This window comes from Zalophus californianus, chromosome 3 (assembly GCF_009762305.2).
Source record: "Zalophus californianus isolate mZalCal1 chromosome 3, mZalCal1.pri.v2, whole genome shotgun sequence".
Taxonomy (NCBI): domain Eukaryota; kingdom Metazoa; phylum Chordata; class Mammalia; order Carnivora; family Otariidae; genus Zalophus; species Zalophus californianus.
Genome location: NC_045597.1, coordinates 107,215,090 through 107,232,968, shown reverse-complemented (window position 1 = coordinate 107,232,968; position 17,879 = coordinate 107,215,090). Strand labels below are relative to the sequence as shown.

The 17,879-nt window shown below is 34.1% G+C and overlaps 1 protein-coding gene and 1 pseudogene across 1 annotated transcript in view; one reads left to right on the top strand and one right to left on the bottom strand.

Annotated features, from left to right (window-relative positions):
• LRP1B (LDL receptor related protein 1B) overlaps window positions 1–17,879 on the top strand; it is a 1,883,216-nt gene that overhangs the window by 1,476,849 nt on the left and 388,488 nt on the right.
• On the bottom strand, window positions 1,386–4,735 carry LOC113919549 (annotated as a pseudogene).

The following is a 17,879-nucleotide window of genomic DNA, read 5'->3' as shown; positions in this document are numbered from 1 at the left end:
ACTAACATAACATAATAAAATAAAATTAAAAACAAAAGAAAAAAACAGGATTGAAAAAAATGAGGATTAGAACAGTTAAATAATTGCTTAAGGTCACACATTTGGTAGAGCAAAGATTTAGAATCAGAATTATTTTACATCAGAGTTTGAGCTTTTAACCATTATATTCTACAGCTTCTATAGAGTATCAGTTTTTGTGTTTTTTTTTTTCCCTCCACATTTCACATTGACATTTAACTTCTTAAATATTTTGGCTACATATTTATGTGTACCAACAATTCAATAAAAAATCTGACAAATGTAAAAATTTAAAAAAAATTCCTTGATTAATTTTCTATCAAGTGCTCATAAATGTTCACAATTATTTTTCGCTGTTATTTTAACTTTAATTAATTAATTTTATTGGGATCTATTAGTTTGCATGTAAATTATGTAGTGGAAATTTCATTCTTTAGTTTTTTCAGATTCCAATTGTATAGACTATAGATTGTGACATAAGCATTTTCAAGTGTAGCCATTAATTTTAACAAGATCAATTTTCCCAAGTCACAAATTGCTGATCTTAATTTTATCATGAAGTCTTAATTTTTCTGTCATATTCAAATTTTACCATATAAGTTTAAGTCAGTATCTGTTTTATTTTGTTCTGATTGTGTTGCTGGCATCTAATTTTTTTGAGGATCAATATTTATATTTTATAGCCTTGTTAAAAAGATGCAATTCTTCAGTATATTTTGAATCTATTATAAGATTTACTATTATGATTTTAGCCATCATCACTAGCTAATCGAATTAATCTCATGGACCTGACCTCAGAGATGTACCAGTGCCACCCAGGTAGAGAAGAGAAGTGACCATGCTTCCATTCTTTCCTGGAGATTTCTGTTAGGGGGCTCTTGATAGCATCAGCTTGGAGTAAAGATCAAGTTCAGTGCTGTGGGATTTCTAGAAACAAACAACTGTGATGTCTGGATTTGGGTTGGATTTTTGTGCTGAGGGTGGGATCATGAAATGTTAAACAGGTTTTAAGCATTCACCAAAAATGTGTTTCCTGGGTGGAATCTGAGATGAGAAAGATGAATTTATGCCTCCATCATTGGTATTTCAATTAAAATTTTGCATTTCTAAGAGACAGATATCATTTCCAATTTTTCAGGTTAGTAACTAAGTTCTTTTTTTGTTATTGTTGTTTAGTATTTCATAACCATTAACAACTCTGCAATCCAGCTGGACTTGGAAAATAATAAGAAAAGTATGGAACCCATAGAACTGCAGCAAAAGCACAAAGATTATAGGGTATTTTGAGCAGATGGGGGTAAAGGGGTGCTCTCCTGAGCTATAGAAAGAATGGCCTAGTAGTTAAGATAAAACACAAGTCAAATTTATTAGGTTTGTCCACAGTCAGCAATGGTGATCTTCTTGCTGGTCTTGCCATTCCTGGACCCAAAACTCTCCATTGCTTCCATACTATTCATGTTGTCTTTCACTTTGCCAAAGACCACATGCTTGCCATCCTACCATTCAATCTTGTCAGTGCAGAGGAAAAACTGGGAACTGTCTGTGGTGGGTCCAGCATTTGCCATGGACAAGATGCCAGGATCCATGTGCTTCAGGATGAAATTCTCATCAAATTTCTCCCCAGAAATCGACTTGCCACTAGTGCCATTATGGCATGTGAAGTCACCAGCCTGACACAGAAATCCTGGAATAATCCTGTGAAAGCAGGAACCTTTAAAACCAAATCCTTTCTCCCCAGTGCTCAGAGCATGAAAGTTCTCTGTTGTTTTTGGAACTTTGTCCCAAGAGCTCACTGTCCATGACTATGTCGAACAACATGGTGGTGTTGACCATGGCTGGAAGTCTCAGTTGGCTCCTGGGTGGTAACATCTGTAAAGCCTGTAACTAAGTTCTGAATCAAGTCATACATCTCAAGATTACAACTGGAACTTGAAAGTGAGTTGTCTCCATGTTTAAGCTTATGCACAATGATTAAACCCAAGTATGGATGTATAGGGAGCCAGTGTATATGAGGGTATGATTTTCTCCAGAAGTAATATTCAGTCCAGCTGTTTCCAATAACCTGATACTTTGATTAAACATAGGCAAATGAAATAGAAAGTATAGACAAAGATTTCTTGGTTGCTAACAGAAGCATTCTGGAAATAATTCACGTTGGTTTCTATTCGGTTAGAAATGAAATGATTGGCTTAAAGGGAAAATATTAAGTGGATCAATGGAGAGGTCATAATGATACCAAAGAACGTTTTTGTTAGAAATAAATGTACAGAGGGGCACCTGGGTGGCTCAGTCGTTAAGCATCTGCCTTCAGCTCGGGTCATGATCCCAGAGTCCTGGGATCAAGCCCCGCATCGGGTTCCCTGCTCCGTGGGAAGCCTGCTTCTCCCTCTCCCACTCCCCCTGCTTGTGTTCCCTCTCTCGCTGTCTCTCGCTCTCTGTCAAATAAATAAATAAAATCTTTAAAAAAAAGAAAGAAAAGAATAGCCAGCATATTAAAAAAAAAAAAAAAGAAAGAAAGAAATGTACAGAAAAAGTGGAAATCCAGGAGGTAATTATGAGGAAGATTTTATGTTTAACACCTTAGACAGGAAGCACTTCATAAATATTTCAGTGTTTTTTGTTTTAAACCAAAGAATTTTGTACTCAAATGAGAAAGCAAAGAAAAGACAAAGAATACTTATCCTGAGGTGGCTGCTTTACAATCTCCGTAAAGACTCAAACACCTATTCATTGTGACAAAAAGCATGGGTCATATGTTAGATCAGAGCAGTTTGTGCAGTGTAGCCCTGTGTTTGATCAAAATGAAATGACTAATGCTATTATGTGTCTTTTTGAAAACAAAAAGTTAGCACAAAGGCATGATAATGGCTTTTATTTTAATAATTTTATAGTAATAATTTATCTGTCCAATATAGGAAGTGATGAGTAAAAATGGCAGAACTCTTATACCTTCATATATGATCAGTATCCTCTTATGGGAATGAAGGTTATTGGCCACTTAAATAACCGAGAGTGTACATTAGTGCCCTGGCACTCAGTTTTGTGACCGGTTATATCACTTTAAGCTTGGATGCTTTTGAAATAAATAATAGCAGAAGATCAAACAGCTGGGAAATCAGCATGCAGAGAGAAAAAGAGCAAAGCTGCAAAATAAATTTATAAAAGTTACTGGAGGATCTGAGAGAAAGTTGCTGAGAAGTCCAAGATCCAATGTACTTTAGTAAATATAAGCTATATGAAAAAATGTCTACAAAGTGTTCAACACTATTTTGGGCATATACCTACTACTCCCACCCCTTACATTTCTCCCTGATTTTTCTCTGACATATTAGATTAAACTATTGAGTAGATATGATTCATAACCTCTGAGTTTACTAGGTTAGGAAAATGGGACACACAATGTATTATATCCTAGCATGTGGTGTATCTATGAAAATTGTGCATTGAATTGGTGATCATGTACATTCAGGTTTAACAAGTAGGTATCAAAATTGTGATTTTAATGAATTTCTCCGTGAGAAGATGGAATACTGGGATTTTACACAAAATAAAAGCACATTGTTTTCTTTTTTCATTTTAACCAAGCAGGAGGGTTTCTAAGGCCTCACTAGGTTACCTTTGTTCACATTAGCCTGCCATTGTATTTTTTTTTTTTAAAGATTTTATTTATTTATTAGAGAGAGAGAATGAGAGATAGAGAGCACAAGAGGGAAGAGGGTCAGAGGGAGAAGCAGACTCCCCGCCGAGCAGGGAGCCCGATGTGGGACTTGATCCCGGGACTCCAGGATCATGACCTGAGCCGAAGACAGTCGCTTAACCAACTGAGCCACCCAGGCGCCCAGCCTGCCATTGTATTTTTTAAATTCACATTTTAACGGCAGTCATAAATAATGCAGTAACTGCCAACAATCAGATTACTTTCTTATTCTATCATTTAAGCATTATATATTAAAATAATAAAAACAACTTTTATACAACATGTTTATTCTGTTCTTCAAAGCGGAATTTCTTCCACATCTCTCCTAGTGCCTTATGAAAAAGAGGTGGTCAATATATGTTTTTTGATTGATGGAGGATATGAACGATGAAGCAGAGCCAAAGAGTAGTTTTTGTGATTTGGCCACCTTAGTGGCACCAGGTATTAAGAAAAAAAAAAAAAAATGTTTGGAGAGGAAAATTTTGTGATATTATCTAATTATAATGCCAATATATAGGAAAGTTAGGACATACTGTATATATTTTTTTTCCTCTACTCGGGAAAAAAGGCATAGTTTTATTTATTTTATATTCAGAATTGTAAAATCCAACTGTTTTACAGGCTTAATTTAAGTCTAAAAATTATATTTATCCTTTTTGCTTAATTAAGGTAGATAACACTATATATATATATACATATTTAGTCAACATAAAACACAGTTGTTAACAGCCACCTTAAAACATTTTTACAAGATGGAATATAAAATAAAAATGTTATATATATATATATATATATATATATATATATATATATATATATATACCAACTTGTGTATAAGAATTGTGAGTTAAATGTCACAAAAAGGAAATATGCCCTGAATATTCAAGAAATACTTTTAGTCCCTTCTTCATGTGAGATATACTGGTGGTAGACTCTCTTGCTCTCTGGTCTTACCAGATACTGAAGATTCAGGTTTCTTTTCCACATTAACACAATCCTCACGATCATCCAGGACCCCATCTTTCTTAACCTAGAAGTGTCTTGGGACATTGAAGTTAGATGCCCATGTGGGCAGTTCAGATGGGACTCACCAAGATCTCAGGGTACACATTCCACTTCTCTGGAGGATGCGTGGACACCAGTCAGTAGTAGGATTAGTTGAACAGTTGAAGTAGCTATTCAGTACAGGCAACATTGGATGGCAAGAGGTCTGTAGGTGTTAGCCCTGCATTCAAATTGCTCTTTGATACTGACCAGAAGTGACAAAGGAAATGAGTTGAGGAGATTCTTAGTGCTGACTTTCTGGTCCATCCAGATGGACAGACCTTATCTCTGGTTCCAGAAACCTCTATGAAAGTCTAGATCACACATCTCTTTTGCTAGAATCAACAACATTTATTAGGTCGTCTAGGGAGTTTAGCTAATCTACTTTTAATTATCTTCCAAATCTATTCTTCTGACATAAAGTTAATTTGCTACATTGTCCTTGATTCTTGATTTTTTTTAAATAAATGTAGTTTATCTAATTTTTTAGGTTTGACTTTTAGAAATATTATTATTATTATTATTATTATTATTTTATTCTTCACCTTATTCAAAAATATTTTATTGGTTAGGGCTGCCAAAACAAAGGACTGCAAATCGGGAGGCTTAAACAACAGAAATTTGTTGTCTCACAGTTCTGGAGGCTGGAAGTCTAAGAGCAAGGTGTTGATAGCAAGGTGGGCTCCTTCCAAGGGCTGTGAGGGAAGGCGGTGGCTGCTCCAGGCCTCTCTCCTCGGCTGTAGATGGCCATCTTCTTGTGTCTTCCCATGGTCTTCCCTCTATGCCTGTTTGATTTTTAATGTAAACTTCAACATCTATTTTTAAAAATAAAAACTAAGCATTAGTTCCTTTCTTATTGTATTTACTTAAGAAAAAACTGTATTTTTTTCAAGTTTTTATTGAAATTCTCGTTAACATACAATACAATATTAGTTTCAGGTGTAAAATATAGTGATTCATCACTTACAACACCCAGTGCTCATCACAAGTGCCCTCCATAATACCCATCACCTAGTTAACTTATTCCCACCCACCTCCCTTCCAGCACCCCTCAGTTTTTTCTCTGGTTAAAAGTCTGTCTCCTGGTTTGCCTCTCTGTTTGTTTGTTTGTTCGTTCCCATATGTTCATCTGTTTTGTTTCTTAAATTCCACATATGAGTGAGATCATGGTATTTGTCTTTCTCTGACTGACTTATTTTGCTTAGCATAATACACTCTAACTATATCCACATTGCCAAATCTATGTATGCCTTTGACAAAAAGAAAGATCACTTACAAGGAAGTAAAGACATATTAATATTTTACCCATAACTTCACATAGGCACCATGTTTGTGCTGGAGATTCAATGCAGAGCAGGACACTGAAGGTCCCTGCCCTTATAATCTAGTAAAACTGAGGACATGGACAAGGACTTTAAGAATAATTTTTTGTGATCCCTAAAATATTTTGAGAGAGTGAGAGAATAAAATCATCATAATGTCACCAGGTCCAGCTGTTGCATTTACCATAGAAGTTACTAGAATTTAATGGTTATTTTGGAAAATCTTAGAAAAGTTTTATTCTGATGAGCTCATCCTTTGACAATCAGATATTGAAAGGGTTTTATTCGCTTTTAAAGGGAATCATACAGACACCTAAGAATAAAACATTTTATTCTAAAAAATGTCTTTAGACTTCTGCCACAAGAAGAACTTTTTTTCATTGCCATTGCTCATTAAGGAATAAAGCTTTTGATGAACTTGTGAAATCTTGGGAAGGCTAATTTCCCTCTGTACTATCAGTCATTGTTCGAAGATTTAAATTTCATAAAAAGAACAGTCATCTGCAAAAGTCTTTGCTACTTAGATTACAGAGTTTTAATATCCATTTGAGCACTGCAATTTGTGGATAGCATAGATTACAAATTATAATTTTGTCTTTTCTGTGGGATTTTACACAAAGCCTCTTGAATGGTTCAAGTTTCACATTAAAAAGGCCTTGATAAGTGAGGATGCATGACTATATATTTATATATTGCATTAACAAAAGGAGTAGCATCCAACACAAGTTCTATCCATAACACGTGGCTGATTAGTCATGGTCAAAAGAAATTAAAGATAATGTTTTAGGAAATGTGCAGAACAGTTTTTTTTTCATTAATTCATTATTTTATTTATTCATACAACAAATACTTAGTAAATGCCTATGATGTGTCACTCTCTCTTACGGGACCTGGGAGGAAAGCAGTGCATAACTTCCTGCTTTTTTGGAGCTCACTTTATAGTGCAGGAGACAGATAATAAAATGAATTAAATATATTCATCAAATAGTTACAAAATTTTTGAAGCAAAAGAAACGGGACAAAGGAACGGTCTATATAGAAGTAAATGGTGCTATTTTAAAGAGAGTGATCAGTGGAGTGTTCTTGAAGGATGTAACATTTGAGCAGAAAACTCTAGGGTATGAGGAGAGCTGAGGAATGGGTGTTCCAGAGAGAGGGACAGCAAGTATAAAGGCCTTGAGATAGAAGAAAGCTTGATAAATCAAGAAAAAGCAAGAAAGCAGGCATAGCTGGAGAGAGAACAGGGGAAATAAGAGTTGATTAGGTCAGAATTGTGATTGGAGGCCACACCATCCTGGATCTTGCCACCATAGAAAGGGCTTTGGATTTATTCTAAGTAAAATTGGAAGCTTCTGTAGGGTTTGTGGTAGTATGAAATAATCTGACCTTGTTTTAGGAAGATTACTCTGTTTCCTAGAATGAAAGAAAGTGGAACTGACATACCACTTTTAGAATTACTATAGCTCAGTGTGTCACCCTGTATAAATTTAAGAATGCAGTAAGCACTGTGCTTACTGAAATAAGAAAGCATCTTATTTCAAATCTGCCATCAAAATGAAGCTCATGATCTGTCATTGCTGTTTAACTGAACCAGCATAATTTATTTATGCACAGTGAGCCCAGGATATGTACTACAGCAGAAGGGCTGGAGAAAGATGCTTTAGGATCCTGCAGTGTCTCAAGAATGTTCCACCATGGCCAAGATAAAAAATGATTATTGTTTTTTAATAAGTAATTATTGAAGTGGCAATTTGTAATATTTTCTTCTAAGACTTCTTTAGACAACAATAAGGAATGGTCAAGAGAAATCTTAAGATTTTTTTTTTCCTTATTGGGGAAAATATTTAGATTCTGAGTGCCTGTTCAAAGGATATAGTACAATTTTACACAAAATATAAAGTATAAAATATAAAGTGTAAAAATATAAATTCATGGGGGTTAAATTCCACTTTACCATTGAGTTACCTAACCTGTCTATGGCTCCTCATCTTTAAATTGGGGATAAGAGTTCCACCTACTTACATAGTGGTTGTGACCATAAAGTGAGTTAGAACATGTTCCTCCAGGAATGTTAGCCCATGCTTATAACCACTAGCCTTATCACAGTGCTTTACAGAGAATTAATATGACTTATTTTATAGTCAGAGTTTTGTTTTATTTATATTAGAACTTGATACACAATAAAAAAACAAAGTGACAGAAAAAAACTGTCTTTAAGACATTCAGGGAGGCTTTAGAGGGGAGGGGGCTAGGGGAATGGGTTAGCCTGGTGCTGGGTATTAAAGAGGGCAAGTACTGAATGGAGCACTAGGTGTTATATGCAAACAATGAATCATGGAACACTACATCAAAAACTTATGATGTAATGTATGGTGATTAACATAACATAATAAAAAAATAAATTGAAAAAAAAAAGACATTCAGGAAGATTCCCTACCAACTCTGAGATAATGTCATTACAATGCATGGCAAACTTTTGAAATCTTCTAAAATTATAAACTCATGCTCGAATTACATCATTGTACATATGATGCAGGTGTCTGTGGTTGTACCTATGACTTCTTTTCTAGAAGAGTAATGCCAAGTGCTCATGTTTTGATCATAAATGAGAATTAATTTTAGAAGGTAGGTGTTAGAGGATTTTTGTAACCCACTTTTTCAGTATGGTCAACTTTTACTGGATCTTAGATTGATATATTTCTTTAATTGGATTTTTTGAGGGTGCCAGTGTCAAAGTGTTGCTGGAATTTACAATTTGATAAAACACCTACTGAGCCATGCCAGCAGATGAAGGGTGAAGGAGAGATAGTAAAACAAGGTCTGTGAGGCCAGAGCAGGTGCTGGTGTCCAGGAAGGTCTATAGCAGTGGTGCATGTTGTCCAATCTGCACCAGGTTCCCATTGATCAAGAGGCGTGAAATGATAGACAACAAATTGAGGAAGGAATTTGAATTCAAAAATAACTTGCATGCAGAAGCAGAATTGCTTTTGGACCAAAGATATAGCTTGAAAGCAATTTGGCTTGTTTAACAGCTTACATTACCCTCTTATGTATAGAAAGATCTGAAGAAAAACCTCTATTCATATTCAAGTGCAGAATCAGAAGTTGAATACTCCCCAAACCTACTCTTGATGTGGGCCATTGAAGGAGACTTAGAGTTACTGAAATTACCATTTATGTTGACAGAGGCATGAGGGGTGGAAGATAAACCACAAAGTTAAAGATCTCATTTCAGGCAGGGACATTCATCCATCTTGTGGTTAACAGCAATTTATTCCCCCTTTCTTTCCGGAGCATCATTTCTTTGTATCTGTTCTTAGATCCTCAGTGACATTGGCTACAAAATTAATTAACATCAGTTCTGCTCCTAGGATGATCTCTGGTCACTCTCATATCTATTTTGTGTCTCTAAATTGGGTAGGAATTCTGTAACTTTGTAATTGTTTCTGAGGAACATTTCACTCTTTAATCCAAAGTCATTAGTAAATAAAATAAGCTGTTTGTGAGCCAGATCCAAAGTTGAGTTTTATTTTTCCACAAGACTTTTGGTTCTGTTCATTCCTTGGACTATCTTCTCAACCAAATGGCTTTAGACTTCAGCAAGCAATATCACAGTCATGTTGAGTCTTTTCCACCAAATTAGTAAAATGCTTTTCTTCCAGAATGTTGAGGAGAAGTAGGCTGTGTTTGTGGCTAATGCATTTATTTCCCAGACTTCAACGAACTTTAGCTTCTTAAACTGAATCTCATTAGACAAATAATGTACAATGTTGTTTATTTTAGTATAGCAGTTATTTCTAATTGAACACATATTTATAATGATATTTCTGGTTACCTTGACTTTCTTTAGAGAATTTTGTGTATAAGAGCATTATTATAAATAATGGAGGAGAATGTGGTATATTTCAAAAGAAGTAGGCACAATACAGTGATTGGTATACATATACTATATATGGTAATATATATATAACACTACATATATAAACACTACATATATAACATTATATATAACACTATATTATATAACATATATATCATGGCACCTAAAGAATAGGCGTTGGGATTTATATTGTGGCTTTATTACCTTACAACATGAATTGAATATAGAAAACACTAATGCATCTATAATGAGTAATTAAATACATGAATATATTTTCTATCTATAAAGGAAAAATATAATGGAAATTGTATTTTTTTATTTCCAACAGTGACCCTCAAATTATTTTGGGCATGCTTTATGCAGCACATCTGAGAATTGTTTTTATGAGAGCATTAGCTGATGAATGTCTGCTGACCTGGAATTAATGCTTATTATTGAATTAACTGTATATTGTGTGCCATGCTACTATACATAATCAGCCAAAGACATTGATTCTTCCATGCTAAGGGTTCAAGAAGCTTTATACAAGAATCAATATCGATTTTTGCAGGTGCAATCTAGAGCAAATTTCTTGATTGTGAAAGACTATTTTTCAAATAGTGGCTCAAAAAGCTCCTAGTTTCTTCTAATATATTGGCTGCAATAATCTCAGCTCAGAACCAGTTATTTGCAGAATATTGGCTGCCAGAGGTTGTTGCTTCTAACAGTGGGTCTACATTGATCTCAGTTTTGTTTAAAATACTTGTGAACTGGAAATTTATTTATGCTTTCAATACCCCGGATAAATGGCCAGGCTGAGAAGATAGTGTAGATTACTGAGAATTGCCTAAAATAGATTCAGGGAGAAGATTGATTAAGTTTTGCCAGATATATGGCATTCAACATGTCATTTCATGATCAGATACAGGAGTGAATCCTACTAAATTACTAATTAGGTGTCTTAACTGTTTTCTAACTGTTTATTTCATATATATATATGATTAAATATAAAATATATAAAATATAAAATATATATATACATATATATATATATCCCAGGCAACAAAATATGAAACTCATCTTTCTTTAATTATTTTCACCATATTCTTCATCATGACTAGTAACTTGTCCAATAGTTTCCATCTATTATAATAAAGGCTATAGAATAGAATATCTAATATATGTTATAAGACTCAGACTACACATGGGCAAGTGTGCCATTCTAGCCAATGGAAAAATTTACTGCTGAGAGTGTCTTTATAGTGAAATTCAATTACCTCAGCTCTAAAGTTATTACAACCCAAATCCAAAGAACGGAATTGTAATGTGTATCTAAGTTACACCAAAATAAAAGTGGATAATCAATGAATAATAATAATAACAATAATGTAATAAAGAATGTTTTAAAATCGGAGCCCCAATGCAGTGAAATTGCTCTTATACCAAGTGCATCACAAAATTCTATTTATAAGAAGCCCTAGATGACCCATATATTATTCTTTTGGGCTATAGTAATAATTATCTTTCTTTTGTGTTTTTATCATGTGCCGGGCATTCTAGTAAAAGCTCCACATAGCATTTAATCTACACAGTAACTCTGTAAAATATATCTTCTGAAGAAAATCGAGGCTCCAAGAAATGAAGTAACTTATAGTCTCAAATGGGAAATTATAAACTAGAACTCAAAATTGATCTTTCACCCTTTCTTTAACATAACATATTTTTTATAACACTTTTAGGTTTACTGAAAAATTGAGATGATGGTAAGGGAGTTCTCATATATCCTATACCCAGTTTCCCTTATTACTGATATATGAGATATTTGTTATAATTAATGAACCATATTGATACATTATTTTTAACCTGTATACAGTTTGCTTAGATTTCTGTAGTTTTTATTTAATGTACTTTTTAATATTCTTGTTGCAGGATCCCATTTGGGATATACTGCATTACATTTAACTGTCTTATTTCTTTGGACTTTTCTTGGCTGTAGCAGTTTCTCAAACTTACCTTGTTTTTGATGACCTAGATGGTTTTGAGGGATACCGATCAGGTATTTTGTAGAATGTCCCTCAATGGGATTTGTCTGATTTCTTTTTCTTATGATAAGACTAAAGTTACTTGTAATGCAAAAGAAGACTACAGATGTAAAGTCATTATAATTACATCATATCAAACATATATATACTATCAAGATGAGTTATGACTGATAATATTTTCCTTGATTACTTGACCTAGGTAATGTTTCTCAGGTTTCTCTACTGTAAAATAACTATTTTTTTTCTCCTTTGCATCATCTACATTCCTGGACAGTCTAGCCTAAAAACTGAGGAGTTTGCTCCCTTTTCTTGAGGGGGTATTCATATAAATTACTAGGAATACCTACATGGGAGAATTATTTATGTTAGCTGTAGGTTTATTGAGGATGTGCTTTATCAAGTTGAGGAATTCTCTAGTTCTGGTTTGGAGAGACTTTTTATCATGAATGAGCTTCAGATTTCATCAAATGCTTTTTCTGCACCAATAGATGTGATCAGATGATTTTTTTTTCTTTAGTCAGTTGATGTAGTGGGCTGCATTAGTTGATTTTAAAATGTTGAACCATTCTTGCATGCCAGTAGTAAATCTCATTTGGTTGTAGTGTGTAATTCCTTTTATACGTTGTTGTATTTGATTTGCTAATATTTTGTTGAGGATTTTTACAGCTGCATTCACAAGGAATATACAGCTGCAGCATAAGCAAGTTTTACATTCAGCATGGAGCCCGTGGTGGGGGTCGATCTCACAACTCTGAGATCATAACCTGAGACAAAACCAAGAGTTGGACACTTAACCAACTGAACCACTCAGGCACCCCTGCAGTATTTTTTTTTTTCTTGTAAGACTTTATCCAGTTTTGGTGTTAAGGTCACATTGGCTTCATAGAATAGGTTATGAGTAGTATTCCTTCTGCATCTATTTTCTGGAAGAGATTGTAGAGAATTGGTATAATTTTGTTTTTTTAATATTTAGTTGAATTCACTAGTGAAACCATCTGGGTCTGGTGCTTTCTTTTTTCAAAGATTTTTGCTAATGCATCTCATTTAGTAGATTTATTGATTTTTTCCTCATGTGAGTTTTGGCAGTTTGTATCTTTCAAGGAATTGTTCCATTTCACCTAAGTTATCAAATTTGGGGGCATAGATATTCATTTGTTCATAATATTCATTTATTTTCTTTTCAGTGTCCATGGCAACAGTAGTAATGGCTTCTCTCATTTCTCATATTAATAATTTGTGTTTTCTTGTTTTTAAGTAAACCTGCTAGAAGTTTATGAATTTTATTTATCTTTTCAAAGAATCAACTTTGATTTTGTAGACTTTATTGTTTTCCTGTTTAATTTTATTTATTTATGCTCTAAATTTTTGCTATTTTTCTCTTTTACTTTGGGCATAAATAGTTCTTCCTTTTCTAGATTCCTCAAATGGAAGCTTAGATTATTGATAGGTCTTTCTCTTTTTTTCTAATATATGTATTTAATGCAGCAAATTTCCCTATAAACACAGATTTTGCGCTTGTTATTATTGTATTTTAAATTTTAGTTAATGCAAATATTTTAAAATTTCTCTTGAATCTTTTTTGACATGCATGTTATTTAGTAGCATGTTCATAATCTCCAAATATTTTGGGATTTTCCAAGTATTGATTTCTAGTTTAATCCCATTGTGGTCTGACAATATACTCTGTATGACTTCTATTCTTTTAAATTTGTTTAAGGGTGTTTTATGGTCCATAACGGTCTTTATTAGTAAATATTCCATGTGAGTTGAGAAAATGTATTTGGACTAATATCCAAAATCTATAAAGAACTTATCAAACTCAACACCCAAAGAACAAATAACCAAATCAAGAAATGGGCAGAAGACGTGAACAGACATTTCTCCAAAGAAGAACATCCAAATGGCCAACAGGCACATGAAAAAAAATGCTCAACATTGGTTGGCATCAGGGAAATACAAATCAAAACAACAATGAGATACCACCTCACACCTGTCAGAATGGCTAAAATTAACAAGTCAGGAAACAACAGATGTTGGCAAGGATACAGAGAAAGGGGGACCCTCCTACACTTTTGGTGGGAATGCAAGCTGATGCAGCCACTCTGGAAAACAGTATGTAGGTTCCTCAAAAAGTTGACAATAGAGCTACCCTACGACCTAGCAATTGCACTACTGGATATTTACCACAAAGATACAAATGTAATGATCTGAAAGGGCACCTGCACCCCAATGTTTATAGCAACAATGTTCACAAGAGCCAAACTATGTTAAGAGACCAGATGTCCATCAATAGATGAATGGATAGAGAGGTGGTATATATATTTATACACACACACACACACACACACACACACACACACACACACACTGGAAAATTATGCAGCCATAATTTTTTTTTTTATTTATTTGACAGAGAGAGAATGAGAGATAGAGAGCACAAGAGGGAAGAGGGGCAGCCATAAAAATTGAAATCTTGTCATTTGCAACAATGTGAATAGAACTAGAAGGTGTTAATCTAAGCGAAAAAAGTCAATCAGAGAAAGACATTTATCATATGATCTCACTGATATGTGGAATTTAAGAAACAAAACAGAAGATCATAGGGGAAGAGAGGAAAAAATAAAACAAGACAAAACCAGAAAGGGAGACAAACCATAAGAGACCCTTAATCATAGGAAACAAACTGAGGGTTGCTGGAGGGGAGAGGAGTGGAGGGATGGGGTAACTGGGTGGTGGACATTAAGGAGGGCATGTGATGTAATAAGCACTGAGTATTATATACGACTGATGAATCACTCACCTGTAGCTCTGAAACCAATAATATATTATATGTTAATTAATTGAATTAAAATTTAAAAAAATAGTGGATTTGTCTATTTCTCCTTATGGCTCTCTCAGTTTTTGCCTGTGTTTTTGATCCTCTGTTGTTATATGCTTATGCTTATCCTTAATGTTAATAAACATTAAGGAGTGCAATATATCTTTACGACCAATCTAAGTCTACTCTCAAATACACTATACTGCCTCATTGGTATAGTGCAAGGCCTTATAAAAGAGTTATTCCAATTCTTGCCTCACATATCTTAAAGCATTGCTGTCATTGTTTCACTTATCCATATGCTGTAATTACCCAAAGCATTGCTATTATTTTGAAAAATAAGTTATTTATTATCTCAGTAAAGTATAAGTAAAATGAAAGATTTTATTTTGCCTTCATTTATTCTATGTATGATTCTTCTTGTTTGTTGTACAGATTTAAGTTTCTGGCCTATATGATTTTTCTTCTTCCAGAAGAACTTCTTTTAATATTTTTTTCAGGAAAGTTCTACAGTCAATGAATTCTCACCTCTTTTGTCTATTTGAAAGTCTATTTTTCCTTTACCTTTGAAAAATAATTTCACCAGATATAGAATTCTATCTGGTGTGGGGCTTTTTTCTTTCTTTTAAAATATTAAATATTTCACACCACTCTCTTTTTTCTTGCATAGTTTCTAATTAAGTTTAAAGTTTAATATAATTGTTTTCCTTCTTCCTGTTTAGATAAGAATTTTTTTTCTTCTTGCCACTTTTAAGGTTTTCGCTTTGTGTTTGGTTTTCTGCAGTTTGAATATGATAAGCCTAAGTATAGATTTTACAGTATTTATTCTGCTTAGTGTTCTCTGAGTTTCCAGGAACTATGGTTTTGTGTCTTTCATTAATTTTGGAAAATTCACACCATTATTATTTCAAGTATTTCTTCTGTTATCTTTTTATTCTCATTTATTCTCTAATGTGTTTATTATACCATTTAAAATTGTCTCACAGTTATTGAATATTCTATTGAGTTTGGATTTTTTAATATTTGCATTTTAGCTTGGGAAGTTTCTAATGACATGTCCTCTAGCTCAGTGATTCTTTTCTCAGATATAGCTAGTCTATTGATGAACCCATCAGAAGAAGTCTTTATTTCCATTCCAGTATTTTTATTTCTATATTTATTTTTTATTCTTACAGTTTCTATGTTTCAGCTTGCATTACCCATCTGTTCTTGAATGTTGTATATTTTTTATTAGAGCTCATAACTTATTAATTATTATTATTATTAGAAGTTCCCAATCTGATGATTCTGAAATCTCTGCCATATCTTATTCTGATTTTGATGCATGCTCTGTTTCTTCAGACTGTGTTTTTTCCTTGCCTTTTAGTGTGCCTTGCAAATTTTTATTGAAAGCTGGACATCGTGTATCAGGTAATGGGAACTGAGCTGAATAGGCTTTTAGCATGAGGTTTCATTAATTTGGTAAGAAGTCAAGCTGTGTGCATTGTTTGCTGTAGCTTTAGGTGTCTGAGGCTTCAGTTTGCTCTAGTGTCCTTGTTTTTTTCTCATCTGTTTTCTTCAGCTTCCCCTAACAACTCTTTCTTAAACAAAGTCTAGGATTGACAGCTCTTTCAAATATAATCCACTGTTATTATACTGGAGCTCCACTGATGTAATTGTGAAGTTTAGCCAAAGGCCAGCATTGTATAACCCTGTGGTTCTGTTTTAGTCTTTTGTGGGTCTCTGTCCCTGAGCTGTGACCCTCACAAAGGTTCTTCAGCTTCCCCACCCCACCTTAGGTGAGACAGGAAGGCTAGAAGAGAAAGAGTTGGGTAATTTCTCTTTCCCCACATTGGTTAAGGCTCTAAAAAACTCTTTTGATGAATGAGTCTTTTTTATTTTTTTAATGAGTCTTTATAATTGAGGATTCTCTGAGCATATTTTAAATGGTTACTTCTCTTCACCCCTACCACCACCACTACCAGAAATATGAGGGATTTTCTTGGTCCTTTATCATGAGAATGTGCAAGGGTTCCCAGCAATAAAACCCACAGAAGTGTGGATACCCCTCAAGACTGCAGTTTGCAGGAGTTTCTCACTCTTACTCTAAACTACATCTCAACTCCAATAATTCATCAAAGTTACTTTTAAGGGCTCCTACCAGTTTATGGTTCCTGTGGCTTATGCTCCTGGTAATCTGAGCTCAGCTGTGCTTATCTGTATTTTCCTTCTTTTTTCCAGATTTCAGCATAATGGCTTGCCCTGTGATCTCTGTTTTCTGACTGGTACAAGAGAAGTGGTTCATTTTTAGTTTGTTCAGCTCTTATTGTACAGAAGCAAGCAATATCTTTCAAGCTCTTTATATATTGGGGCTGAAACTAGAAGTCAAATTCTTTATTCTTAATCATTATGTTCCCCAATAATGGTTTACAAACTTTATCATGCACCAGAATTTCCTAGAGGACATGTTAAAACTGAGATTGTTGGACACCACATTTCAAAGTTTTTAATTAAGTAGACTTAGGGTAAGGCCTGAGGATTTCCATTTATTACAGAGTCCCAGTTAATGCTGATGCTGCTGATCCATGGACCACACTTTGAGAACTATTGCTCTATTTTAGTAGCTGCTCTTAATTGAATTCTATCCATATCAGTCAAGTTACCAGGAAAATGGATGTCCCATCCAACCTGCTTCCTGAGTCTGACTATGCTGTTAACTGCTGTGTTGAAATCATCCCTATTTCTTTGCTGTCCTTGCCACATTTCCTATTATGTTTTTTTTGTTTTTGTTTTTGCTGAAGAAAAGTTTTAATGCTGCCAGTGTTTTTTTTCCTTTATATTTGCTGAGTTTCTGTTATGTAAAGCTATTAATTGTAAAAACAAAATCCAATTCTCAAAGGATTTGAAGTAAGCCCCAATCCCATTTCAGAGAAGTAATGTGGTATGTAGTTTTTCTGCATAGAAAAATATGTACGTATGTGTTTATGTAGTCCTTAAGATGCTTTTGTAAACTAAAGATGCTTGGGGCACCTGGGTGGGTCAGTTGGATAAGCACCTTACTCTTGATTTTGGCTCAGATCATGATCTCAGGGGCGTGAGA